Raw genomic sequence first — 13622 nt, forward strand, 5'->3', positions numbered from 1 at the left:
TCATGGCAGGCTCAATGCGGCTTACATGGGGCAATGGAGAGTTAAGTGACTTGCCCAGAGTCACAAGGAGCTGCCTGTGCCTGAAGTGGGAATCAAACTCAGTTCCTCAGGACCAATGTCCACCACCCTACCCACTAGGCCACTCCTCCACTGTTGCTACTATTTGAGATTCTACATGGAATGTTGCTATTCCACTAGCAACATTCCATGTAGAAGTCGGCCCTTGCAGATCACCAATGAGGCTTCTGCTTCTGTGAGTCTGACGTCCTGCACATACGTGCAGGACGTCAGACTCACAGAATCAGAAGCCTGCACGGCCTTCTACATGGAATGTTGCTAGTGGAATAGCAATGTTCCATGTAGAATCTCCAATAGTAGCAACATTCCATGTAGAATCTCCAATAGTATCTATTTTATTTTTGTTACATTTGTACCCTGCGCTTTCCCACTCATGGCAGGCTCAATGTGGCTTACATGGGGCAATGGAGGGTTAAGTGACTTACCCAGAGTCACAAGGAGCTGCCTGTGCCTGAAGTGGGAATCGAATTCAGTTCCTCAGTTCCCCAGGACCAAAGTCCACCACCCTTACCACTAGGCCACTCCTCCACTGTTGCTACTATTTGAGATTCTACATGGAATGTTGCTATTCCACTAGCAACATTCCATGTAGAAGTCGGCCCTTGCAGATCACCAATGTGGCCGCGCAGGCTTCTGTTCTGTGAGTCTGACGTCCTGCACGTATGTGCAGGACGTCAGACTCACAGAAACAGAAGCCTGCGCAGCCTTCTACATGGAATGTTGCTAGTGGAATAGCAACGTTCCATGTGGAATCTCCAATAGTAGCAACATTCCATGTAGAATCTCCAATAGTATCTATTTTATTTTTGTTACATTTGTACCTGCACTTTCCCACTCATGGCAGGCTCAATGCGGCTTACATGGGGCAATGGAGGGTTAAGTGACTTGCCCAGAGTCACAAGGAGCCGCCTGTGCCGGGAATCGAACTCAGTTCTTCAGGACCAAAGTTTACCACCCTAACCACTAGGCCACTCCTCCACTGTTGCTACTATTTGAGATTCTACATGGAATTCCACTAGCAACATTCCATGTAGAAGGCTGCGCAGGCTTCTGCTTCTGTGAGTCTGACGTCCTGCACGTACGTGCAGAAACAGAAGCCTGCGCATCCTTCTACATGGAATGTTGCTAGTGGAATAGCAACATTCCATGTAGAATCTCCAATAGTAGCAAAATTCCATGTAGAATCTCCAATAGTATCTATTTTATTTTTGTTACATTTGTACCCTGCGCTTTCCCACTCATGGCAGGCTCAATGCGGCTTACATGGGGCAATGGAGGGTTAAGTGACTTGCCCAGAGTCACAAGGAGCTGCCTGTGCCTGAAGTGGGAATCCAACTCAGTACCCCAGGACCAAAGTCCACCACCCTAACCACTAGGCCACTTCAAACCCCCAGGAGCTGCCTGTTTACCCTTATGCATCACAGCTTCTGAGGTAAACTGGCTAAAAGTTAAGAAGGGAACCTTAAAAAGATGAGAGGAAATAGCAAACAGCAAAAGGTGAAAGCGCTCTGACATGAATCCTGAGTGGTGTAGAACGAGTAGAAGTAAATCGATTTTATACTCGTTCCAAAAGTACAAAGTCTAGGGGACACTCGAGGAAGTTAACATGGAAATACTTTTAAAACAAATAGGAGAAAATATTTTTTTTACTCAACGAATAGTTAAGCTGTGGAACTCTTTGCCGGAGGATGTTTTTATCCATTGGGATAAGCATGTGGGATCGCTTTAGGAACAGGAAGAATTAGGGGTTACAGAGGATGGGCAGACTGGATGGGTCGTATGGCCTTTATCTGCCGTCATGTTTCTATGTTTCAATGTGGTAACAGCGGTTAGCGTATCTGGGTTTTAAAAAGGTTTGGACAAATTCCTGAAGGAAAAGTCCGTAGTGTACTATTGAGACAGACATGGGAAGCAACTGCTTGCCCTGGGATTTGTAGTATGGAATGTTGCTACTCTTTGAAATTCTGCATGGAATCTTGTTACTCTTTAGGATTCCAGAATCTTGCTATTCTTTGGGGCTTTATATGGAATGTTGCTGCTCTTTGAGATTCTGCGTGGAATGTTGCCACAATTTGGGTTTCTGCCAGGTACTTGTGACCACTGTTGGCCACTGTTTGAAAAACAGGATACTGGGCTAGATGGACCATTGGTCTGACCCATATGTTCCTATGAAGAGGCATTCAGCCCTCTCCTGCTCAGGATTGTGCAGGCAGCAAGGAGTTTGCATTTAGCACACAGTTTACATTCAGGTACTGTGGGTATTTCCATGTCCCTGGAGGTTTTACTATATGAGAGGTCGATGCAGAAAGCCTATGCCAGTGGCTGAGCATTACGACCGTCTACCACAAGATTAACAAGAATATATTGCGCGGCGAGGCAGTAAACAAATTGTATGCAACTTTGAAGCATGCATAGCTTGCGCTGTAACAGGCAAAAGGAGACTAGATGCAAGCAGAAACGTTTCAGGCGCTAACAGCAGCCATGTTTTAATTTTAGTGCACGGCCATTTACTGCCCCCATTAAAAAGAGACATCAGATAGGAGCATTCTAGCTAGGTGAGTTCTCTCTGTTGGAAAGAGCCATATTTACCCAACTAAGGGCTTCTTTTACAAAGCCACGCTAGCGATTCCTATGCAGTAAATGAGAGGAAGCCCTTAAGAACTGAATGGGCTTTCTGCGCAGGAATCACTAGCGCGGCTTTGTAAGAGAAAAGCCCTAAGAGGCTGATATAGAAAGCTACTGTGAGCACAAGTGCACGGTTAATGATGTCTCCCAGCCTCAGAGAAATAACTCAGGGGTCCTTTTACTAAGCCACGGTAAAAGTGGCCCGCAGTAGTGTGGGCGCATGTTTTTGGCACACGCTGGGCCACTTTTTTTTTTTTTACCGCAGCTGGGGAAAAAAAGGCTCTTTTTAATGGGGGCAGTAAATGGCTGTGCACTAAAATTTAGTAGTAACAAAGAGAGGAAGGCTGCTATGACTTAACGCAAGTGATTAGGGATCAACAAGTGAAGAGTCCAGTATATTTACGTAATCAAGTTAATCAACACGATGTATTCAAAGTTTCAAATCTTCCTTTATTCTCAGACATTCTTTTCTTGTTGTATTTTTATATATTATTGTTATTAGCATTTGTATAGCGCTACCAGACACACGCAGCGCTGAACACCTGACACAGAGAGACAATCCCTGCTCAATAGAGCTTACAATCTAAAATACAGACAGACAAGACAATTAAGGGTGAGGGAAGTACTGGGTCAGAAGGAACAAGGGGAGGGCAATTGAGTAGTGGTTAGGAGCTAAAAGTAGTGGTGAAAAGGTGGGTTTTCAGCATAGATTTGAAAATACTAGGACTAGGGGGCATGCGATTAAACTACAGTGTAGTAAATTTAAAACAAATCGGAGAAAAGCTTTCTTCACCCAACGCGTAATTAAACTCTGGAATTCGTTGCCAGAGAACTTGGTGAAGGCGGTTAGCTTGGCATAGTTTAAAAAGGGGTTAGACAGTTTCCTAAAGGACAAGTCCATAAACCGCTACTAAATGGACTTGGGAAAAATCCACAATTCCAGGAATAACATGTATAGAATGTTTGTACGTTTGGGAAGCTCGCCAGGTGCCCTTGGCCTGGATTGGCCGCTGTCATGGACAGGATGCTGGGCTCGATGGACCTTTGGTCTTTTCCCAGTGTGGCATTACTTATGTACTTATGGGAATAAAGGAAGATTTGAAACTTTGAATACATCGTGTTGATTAACTTGATTAAGTATATATACTGGACTCTTCACTTGTTGATGCCATGTGCACTAAAATTAAAAGTTGCATGCGTCTATTTACTGCCTGAGCCCTTACCGCCACCCACTGACCTAGCGGTATGGGCTCACACGCTGCACATGCGGTACTCATGCAGTGTGCGCCAATGTGGCCGCCCTGCCGATTGCCGCTGGGAACGCCCCCCAGGTAGAAAATAGAAAAATATTTTCTACTGTGGGAAACGGCGTGCGCCAACCGAAATTACCGCCGGGTGGGTGCGCTAAGCGAGTGGTAGTGTCGATTTGGCGTGTGCTAGCCCTACCACTGCATTGTAAAAGGGCCCCTCAAGCACCAACATGCACTTCTCCAAACCAACGTGGTAAACATTTTCATTCTTAACATGAAGGTGACCTAGCAGTGAAACTCTCTACAAACTCGGGTGCCCAAACTTCTCCATTTCTGACATCATGTTTTTTTTTTTTTTATTTCAAAAAACATTTTTTTTTAACAGAATTACAATTCCAGAAAATGAAGACGAAATAGTAAATGTCTCATAAAAGAATCCTGACACACACAAAAAAGCAAATCTTTTAGTCCACATCTTCGGAACAGACAGAGAGGCTGAAGTACTTGAGATTAGAAAAAAACGTAGAAAACATTTAAAAAAAAAAGGGGGGGAGGAATTAAAAGAGGAGTGGAGGAGTGGCCTAGTGGTTAGGGTGGTGGACTTTGGTCCTGGGGAACTGAGGAACTGAGTTCGATTTCCAGAACAGGCAGCTCCTTGTGACTCTGGGCAAGTCACTTAACCCTCCATTGCCCCATGTAAGCCGCATTGAGCCTGCCATGAGTGGGAAAGCGCAGGGGACAAATGTAACAAAAATAAAATAGATACTATTGGAGATTCTACATGGAATGTTGCTACTATTGGAGATTCTACATGGAATGTTGCTATTCCACTAGCAACATTCCATGTAGAAGGCTGCGCAGGCTTCTGTTTCTGTGCGTCTGACGTCCTGCACGTACGTGCAGGATGTCAGACTCACAGAAGCAGAAGCCTGCGCGGCCACATTTATGATCTGCAAGGGCCAGGCACAGGCAGCTCCTTGTGACTCTGGGCAAGTCACTTAACCCTCCATTGCCCCATGTAAGCCGCATTGAGCCTGCCATGAGTGGGAAAGCACAGGGGACAAATGTAACAAAAATAAAATAGATACTATTGGAGATTCTACATGGAATGTTGCTACTATTGGAGATTCTACATGGAATGTTGCTATTCCACTAGCAACAAAGCCTGCGCGGCCACATTTATGATCTGCAAGGGCCAGGCACAGGCAGCTCCTTGTGACTCTGGGCAAGTCACTTAACCCTCCATTGCCCCATGTAAGCCGCATTGAGCCTGCCATGAATGGGAAAGCGCAGGGTACAAATGTAACAAAAATAAAATAGATACTATTGGAGATTCTACATGGAATGTTGCTACTATTGGAGATTCTACATGGAATGTTGCTATTCCACTAGCAACATTCCATGTAGAAGGCTGTGCAGGCTTCTGTTTCTGTGAGTCTGACGTCCTGCACGTATGTCAGACTCAAAGAAGCAGAAGCCTGCGCGGCCACATTGGTGATCTGCAAGGGCCGACTTCTACATGGAATGTTGCTAGTGGAATAGCAACATTCCATGTAGAATCTCAAATAGTAGCAACAGTGGAGGAGTGGCCTAGTGGTTAGAGTGGTGGACTTTAGTCCTGAGGAACTGAGTTCGATTCCCACTTCAGGCACAGGCAGCTCCTTGTGACTCTGGGCAAGTCACTTAACCCTCCGTTGCCTGCCGCATTGAGCCTGCCATGAGTGGGAAAGCTCGGGGTACAAATGTAACAAAAAAACAACAAAAAAAAGACAGGATATAAACTAAATGAAGTTATCCACTTATTAACCCCAAGAACCTTGGGAAAAAGCCATTCAAGTAACATGTCTAAATGGGTGGGATCTGTAAAACCAGAACAATTATTTCCATACGTGATCAGACACTTGGCAAGGGAATCTAAAAGAAACACAGCTCCTGTGGAGTCAAACTCTAGGTTTCACCTTCTACGAAGCTGTTTCTCTGGCCACAGAATATTCTTCTTAGGAAAATATAGTTTCAGTACATTATTTTTTTCAACTTTAGAGTGAAATTTCACTAATAAAACAGGTCGCTTACTAATTAAGTCTTGAGAAGACTCTAGGAATTGAGATACATCGAGGCTGTCAGCGGAAACTATCTGCTCTAAATCTCCCTCCTCGTTAAAGGGGGTGTTTTTACTAAGCCGCAATAGCGTTTTTAGCTCGTGGTAGAAATCAGCTGGCGGAAAAAAGCCGAGACTCCCATTATATTCCTTTGGGCGTCTCTGTGTTTACCGCCAGCTGATTTCTACCGCAGCTAAAAACACTACCGTGGCTAAGTAAAAGACCCTCGAAGCTTCTCATAACATAAAATAATGTGTTGGCCAGAGGATGTTGTAAAGTTTCTTTCAGGTACATTTTCAAAAGTTCAAGTCAGTTTCTGTCGTCTCTCTCTCATCATGAATCATGGTGCTCCCTTTTAGGAGTTCAGGAAAATCTATAACATAGGCAGCCGAGAGACCTCGGTTTACAATTTTTAGCAGTAACAGCATTAATCATCACAAGAGACAATGTATTTAATCTGGTATAACTCGGCCGCAGCTTTATTTATATACAAACATCTTACATATGGGTATACCCAATGTCCATCCTCAGTCCGCCGTCCTAGCAGGACTGACCAATCGTAACCTGAGCTCCCCGCCGTCTAGCAAGGGAGCTCCACCGTACTCGCAGCTGCCCCAGCTGCCTAGCTTACACCATCAGGCTTGGGTACCCCGCCACCAGGCCGGGGAAGCATAGCTTGCCCCGGACCTCTGCCTGGCCTCTCCTTCGGCGTGCTCTCCCAAACCGGCAATCGCTTCAGTCCCCTATAAACGCTCGGATGTCGGAAACAAGTGAATTCTGGCTCCAGTCGCTCTGTGCTCCTCGATCGTCTCTTAACGCTATCGGGGGGGGGGGGGGGATCGCCGCTGTGTCGCTTGTCCTGGAGCACCGCTGGGTCATTCGGATCGCCGCTGGAATGGAGGTGAGCTGATCAGGTGCACCTGGAGCCCGGACGCAAAAGAGGGCATCCGGGCTCCTCCCCGGGGCTTTTATACCCCGTTTTCTCTCCTCCCTCGCCCAGTGGGGTGCCCCTTTGCGTCGGTACACGACCACCTGTACCTGTCCTGGGCACCCCCGAACGCGCATGCCCCCTCGGTGCACGGTGCCATGTTATCTTCGGCTCCGTGCACCCAAGGGGGCACTGCGCCTCTCTGAATGTTAAGACCGGCTGACTTTAAAAGTAAAGCATCTGACTGTCTTCTCCAGCCCAATGCAGTAGCTTGACAGGTTCTTCCCTACGGCATCCAGAGACTTGACAAGAGATACCAATGCAATTGTATTTAAAAAAAACCCACAGCTTCTAAGTCTGTGCCTTTCCTCCCATTTCAATGTCTGGCCCTTAATGAGGGTTTCTCCGTCTTATCTTCATGTTTGAGCTCCAGCACTTAAAGCTTTGTTTTCTAATTTGGTTAGTGGGTACTTGAGAGGTAGAATCAGCTGGTTGTGTGCTTAATTGGATTTGAAGGCCTGGGGGAACTGTTACTTATCAGGAGAGAGCCCAAAAACCCTTCCCACTGGACATTCTTTAGCACTGTGTAACATTTTATTGAATTGTATAGGCTTTTTAACAATCTGTGCCCTGCTACTGAGCTCTGTTTTTTTGCCATATGTGCCCTGGAACTCACCTTGCCCTCCAGGGAAATAAGGAGATTGCCAGAGAGAGAGAGATGAGGCCTTCGTGTGCCTCTTCCCCAAGGGGTAGAATTATTAGAATGGGGTCCCCTGCCCACATGATTCAGCTTGGAGCTTTGGCCATCTCCGGAGCTCTTTGGGCCATTAATTAGCACAAGCCATCACAAACGTAGGCTTCCGATTGGATGAGGAGGAGAGTGAAGGACTAGGACAGCTGTGGATGGATGAAAATGGTGACTAAAGGTCAGATTTTGATGTAATCGCCCGTCAGAACAAGTGGACACTGGGGGAGACATTTCTAGAGATCAGGGGTGGATTGACAGTAATCTGGGCCCATGGACAATAAGGTTCATGGATGCCTAACTACATATAGTAGTGGAGGAGTGGCCTAGTGGTTAGGGTGGTGGACTTTGGTCCTGGGGAACTGAGTTCGATTCCCACTTCAGGCACAGGCAGCTCCTTGTGACTCTGGGCAAGTCACTTAACCCTCCATTGCCCCATGTAAGCCGCATTGAGCCTGCCATGAGTGGGAAAGCGCAGGGTACAAATGTAACAAAAATAAAATAGATACTATTGGAGATTCTACATGGAATGTTGCTACTATTGGAGATTCTACATGGAATGTTGCTATTCCACTAGCAACATTCCATGTAGAAGGCTGCGCAGGCTTCTGTTTCTGTGAGTCTGACGTCCTGCACATACGTGCAGGACGTCAGACTCAGAAGCAGAAGCCTGCACGGCCACATTGGTGATCTGCAAGGGCCGACTTCTACATGGAATGTTGCTAGTGGAATAGCAACATTCCATGTAGAATCTCAAATAGTAGCAACAGTGGAGGAGTGGCCTAGTGGTTAGGGTGGTGGACTTTGGTCCTGGGGAACTGAATTCGATTCCCACTGCAGGCACAGGCAGCTCCTTGTGACTCTGGGCAAGTCACTTAACCCTCCATTGCCCCATGTAAGCCGCACTGAGCCTGCCATGAGTGGGAAAGCACAGGGTACAAATGTAACAAAAATAACATAAAATATAAGAAGTGATTAATCTAGATAGATGTTATGGGGTGAGTGGCCACCTATAACTGTGGGTCCTCAGGCACTGCCCTATTGTCCCAACGGTCAGTCGACCCCTGCTAAAGATGAATCTGTTGTACAATTACAGCTGTGATCTTTTGTTTTGTTTTTTTTTTTAGCAGCAGCTGGGGGGGGGGGGGGGGGGGGGGGGGCTGCGGTTTGGAACATGACAGAATAAGTGCTTGACTTTTAACTCCTACGATAAATCAGGAAATAACCAAACTCCAAAAGAAATGTGTGACGCAGACTGTACCATTCATGTAACTCCAGAAGGGGAAATCCTCAGAACCCGCTATGGGACTTTCCGTGCTCAGGTTATCGGCTTTAAAACTTTCTGGTTATTTGAAATAACTTTATTAAGACATTGTTCAGAAAAACTACTTTTTGGAAGTCTCTTCCATACATTGTCTTTAAGGGTTCAATCTGCAGATTCTCGGTCCACCTAATGATGGCCAGGGTTTTGCAGTGAAAACGCCGCTGCCTCGGGGACTCTTATCGGACCCTTCATACTGTTTTGTATGCCTCAATCAGATGGGTGAAGAATGAAATGCACAAAAAAGTATGACGGCCCAATTTAGTCCCTGAGGCACTGGTGTTTATACTGTGAAACCCTGGCCATCGTCAGGTGGACCGAGTCTCTGCAGATTGAACACTTAAAGATAAGATTTTAAAGTCTATTCCATATATTATTTCAAGGAAAAGTAGTTTTTGTGAAAAATTTCTTATAAATTTAATTCAGAAAACCAGAAGGTTTTTATGCCGACACAATGACAGAGTACCTCTAGAATTCGTTGCCAGAGAATGTGGTAAAGGCGGATAGCTTAGCGGAGTTTAAAAAAGGTTTGGACGGCTTCCTAAAGAAAAAGTCCATAGACCATTATTAAATGGACTGGGGAAAATCCACTATTTCTGGGATAAGGAGTATAGAATGTTTTGGTACTTTTTTGGGATCTTGCCAGGTATTTGTGACCTAGATTGGCCACTGTTGGAAACAGAATGCTGGGCTTCATGGACCTTTGGTCTTTTCCAGTATGGCAATACTTATATGTACGTATGTACCTGAGCACAGAGAAGTGGGTTCTGAGGTTTTTCCTTCAGGAGTTACATGAGTGGTGCAGTCTGTCAGACATTTTTGTTGGACTTTTGATTGTTTCTTGATTTATCTTTGTGATAAGATTCCTACCCTCAACCATTAGTATTGTGACTTTAATTTCTGTCACACAGGGCCGCTGTCAGGGAGGTGAAAACAGGGCAGCCCCCCCCCCCCCCAAGCCTGTCCAAAACTGAAAGTAGCAGAGTCTGCTGGCAGGCTTTGAGACCTCCGTGCAAATTTCTGGCCACTGGGTCCCAGCACGTCTTAACACCAGCAGTGTGTGTCATAAATGAAACCAAACTCTCTTTTTCTCCCCTAATAACTGCCTTCCACTTCCTCCTCTTCTGCTGCTGTTCCTGATTTCTGGTCTGTCCTCTGGAGTTTGCACGCTTTTTATTGAGTTCTTCAAATGGAAAAGCACACAGACCCTTAATAAAAAAAAAAAACTGGGGGTGAAGTAAATAAAATGCGAAACTGCTTTGTATCCGTGTCCCCAGTCTGCCTTGGAATCTGCCCAGTAAAGTCAGGCATCTCCACTTTAGTCAGTGGGGGAATTTCCTGAAGATGAGGCATAAACCTGTGATTAATCTTTATATTTCAACATTTTTATTGATGACAGTTCATAATAAACACCTCCAGATAATATAAGTATACAGAGATTCAAATAAGAAATTGTACACAGCAGGGGCGTATCTGAACTGCGGCGGTAGGGGGGGCCAGGGCCAGAGTGAGGGGGCACATTATAGCCCCCCCCCCCCCGCCGCCGCCGCCGCCATTGCCGATCCCCCTCCCCCCAGCCGCTGCCATTGCTAACCCTCCCCCTCCGTTGCTCGCCTACCTTCGCTGGCGGGGGACCCCAACCCCCGCCAGCCGAGGTCCGCGTCCTCCTGCCGCTGCCGGCTGCCTTTCGTCCTTTCATTTTTCCATTGAAGCTGGCGCCGACGAAAAAGTTTCTTTTGAATCTGACGTCGCTGCACGTTGCACGTTGTACGTGCAGGACGTCAGACTCAGAAACAATTTCTGAGTCTGACGTCCTGCACGTACAACGTGCAGCGACGTCAGATTCAAAAGAAACTTTCGTCGGCGCCAGCTTCAATGGAAAAATTAAAGGACCAAAGGCAGCCGGCAGCGGCAGGAGGACGCGGACCTCGGCTGGCGGGGGTTGGGGTCCCCCGCCAGCGAAGGTAGGCGAGCAACGGAGGGGAAGGGTTGGCAGCGGTAGGGGGGTCCAGGCCCCTGAGGCCCCACGCAGATACGCCCCTGGTACACAGCTTATACAAACTTATATAGTCCATCATCAAAAAAAAATTTTTTAAACATTTTCCTCCCCATCCCTCCCCTATCCTCTTTGCTAGATTCCACAGTTTTCATTGATATTTTAACAGTTGTATAATGTGTAATTAACATTTGACATTTGGTACTATACTTCCTACTTATGTATATACAACCTAAACTGTTATCCTCAGTGTTTTAATTCCCCTCCCTCTCATCTTCCCCTATGATGACCCAAACGTTTACAGATATCGTGAAACTAACAGCACAATAAAGTGATTAAATCAACTGATGTTCCTTGTTGTGTGATAAATATTATTGTTGTGTCTGAGTTAGGCTATTAGTCATTATAATTCTTTAAAGCTTGTTCAAAAATGGACATTCTTTATGAACTTTCCCCCCCGTCCCCTCTTCCCCCTATCCCTACCTCCCCCTCCCCACCCCTCCCCTATGATCCATTAAAGTTTTACTGTGGTTGTTGTCCTATCAATGTATACCCACATCTCAAAGTGTATTAAGTATTAGGCTCCCTGTGATTAATCTTTGTTAACGGGGAGGCATACAATTATGTTTTGTTTTTTTAACTTTAAAAGCTTTTATTAGAAAACAAGAATTCCACACAACAGCAGAACATGAAAACCTGGTATCAGCATATATAAATCCCCCTTGGCACCTCCCCCTCCCTCCTATACGATTATCTTGACTTTTCTCCGAGCTTTTGGCATTAATTGTGGAATAAGATAGATGGAGGGCTGCTCGTGGCTTTGGAAGGGAAAGGCAAAGATTTCTTCTGTAATTACAAAGCAAAACTTGGTCTCCTTTAACCCTTTAGGCATCAGGCTCTGCTGCTGAGGGTTTCTCTTGTGAGCTACGAGAGCATTTGCCACAAGGTTATGTCATCTGTCATCTCTAGGTCTGAGAGAGGATGTGGTTTAGTAGCTGGAGCAGTGGGGTTGACAGCTTTTGTGACCTTTATAGTAACATAGTAGATGACGGCAGAAAAAGACCTGCGCGGTCCATCCAGTCTGCCCAGCAAGATAAACTCACATGTGCTACTTTTTGTGTATACCTTACCTTGATTTGTACCTGTCCTTTTCCGGGCACAGACCGTATAAGTCTGCCCAGCACTATCCCCGCCTCCCAACCACCAGCCCCGCCTCCCACCACCGGTTCTGGCACAGACCGTATAAGTCTGCCCAGCACTATCCCCGCCTCCAAACCACCAGTCCCGCCTCCCACCATCGGCTCTGGCACAGACTGTATAAGTCTGCCCAGCACCATCTCCGTCTCCCGCCACCGGCTTTGCCACCCAATCTCGTCTAAGCTCCTTAGGATCCATTCCTTCTGAGCAGGATTCCTTTATGTTTATCCCACGCATGTTTGAATTCCGTTACCGTTTTCGTTTCCACCACCTCCCGCGGGAGGGCATTCCAAGCATCCACCACCCTCTCCGTGAAAAAATACTTCCTGACATTTTTCTTGAGTCTGCCCCCCTTCAATCTCATTTCATGTCCTCTCGTTCTACCGCCTTCGCATCTCCGGAAAAGGTTCGTTTGCATTGTTTCAGGTACCATTTAGATTCTAAGCTCCCCGAGACGGGAGCACACTGTACTTAAAACGTATCACAAGTGCACCACTCAGTATACATTCAGTAGCACCATAAAAAAATGGGGGGGGCCCAGTATTCAAAGGATTTATGCTCCTGACTATTGAGTTATGCTCATAAATTGGCCTCTTTGATGGGGCTGAGTGCATACATTTTTACTTAAAATTTCATTAAACTCCTAAAATTGGGAGCATAAAAAGTGGGTGGTTACAAAGGCAGATTTAGGGCAGGGAAAGACATTATTTGCACAGAACTGATTTCCAGCACTAGGCTCATAAATTAGGCAGATGAAATGTCAGACCTAAATTTATAAACATAGCTTTTAAGCTCCTAAATTAAAATGCGTTTTCAGCTGAAAACATACACTACTAACTTTGGCTGAAAATAGGGCACATATTTAGGAGATCAGCTTTTTTCTGAATATTGGACCTAAGTGTTATAAGTCAGTAGTTCAGTCTGACTCAAGTCCAGCAACTTAAAATAGTTATCAGCTGAAAGCCATGACATGATAGTAATTCCACCTCAAGTTTATGGTCTCAGCAAAGGGACCAAAAATTGCTCATGCCAGGGGACCCTTTGGACTGAAGCTCATCAGCAGGGCAGGATGGAAAGTTCATACAACTGCCTGTTAAGTTTTTCTACAGTATTTTTTTTGTAATGTAAAAATTGTTTCAAGTCATTAAATTACATATTCAGTTTGATCAGTTATTATTTGTGCTTTCACAGACTGGTTTGGCTATCTTTGGTTGTCCTGTGGTGGGGCTCTGTGTGCACCTATGCCTGGCTTATGCTCTGCCTGCCCTGTAAATAAATGGAGCACTTCACCTTACATTACCAGCACATTTAAAAGAATGTTTATAAGTTGAGGTAGAGCTTGTTTCCTGTTTATGCTGTACTTCCTCTGAGAAGTACAGCATA

At 45.7% G+C, this 13622-nt stretch overlaps 1 protein-coding gene across 2 annotated transcripts in view; it reads left to right on the top strand.

Moving 5' to 3' along the window:
• Positions 1-13622, top strand: part of TTYH2 (tweety family member 2) — an 87375-nt gene that overhangs the window by 59461 nt on the left and 14292 nt on the right. The window lies entirely within an intron of this gene.

The sequence above is a fragment of the Microcaecilia unicolor genome, chromosome 6, assembly GCF_901765095.1.
Source record: "Microcaecilia unicolor chromosome 6, aMicUni1.1, whole genome shotgun sequence".
Lineage (NCBI taxonomy): Eukaryota > Metazoa > Chordata > Amphibia > Gymnophiona > Siphonopidae > Microcaecilia > Microcaecilia unicolor.